General features: G+C 54.6%; 1 protein-coding gene across 1 annotated transcript in view; it reads left to right on the top strand.

Annotated features, from left to right (window-relative positions):
• LOC107675518 (retinol dehydrogenase 11-like) overlaps positions 1-293 on the top strand; it is a 6,325-nt gene that overhangs the window by 1,458 nt on the left and 4,574 nt on the right. The gene's annotated exons all lie outside the window — the stretch shown is intronic.

Raw genomic sequence — 293 nt, 5'->3', positions numbered from 1 at the left:
GCGCTGTGGATCGCCGGATTGGCTTTCACCGTGGACGAAGCGGAATCCAGCCTGGGGTCGTCACGTGTGGCTGCCGCAAGCCTCCTTCGTCGAATCCGCCGGCCTCCGCTCACGCAGCACCGCCGGGCGCCGCTCACTCAAGCCGCTGTGTGTTTTGTTGTGAAAGCGAAACTACTTTGTTTGGCCTTCCAAAAGAGGACATAATGTTTCTATAAAGGGGGGCAGTTCCAACTTTGCAAGGACAGTCTGGCGCTTCTGACTCACAGCCTGTAAGTACGTTTTTTATATTTAAA

The sequence above is a fragment of the Sinocyclocheilus anshuiensis genome, unplaced genomic scaffold, assembly GCF_001515605.1.
Source record: "Sinocyclocheilus anshuiensis isolate Anshui unplaced genomic scaffold, SAMN03320099.WGS_v1.1 scaffold1097, whole genome shotgun sequence".
Taxonomy (NCBI): Eukaryota; Metazoa; Chordata; class Actinopteri; order Cypriniformes; family Cyprinidae; genus Sinocyclocheilus; species Sinocyclocheilus anshuiensis.
The sequence above is the reverse complement of the archived record's forward strand: the minus strand, read 5'-3'. Positions and strand labels throughout refer to the sequence as shown.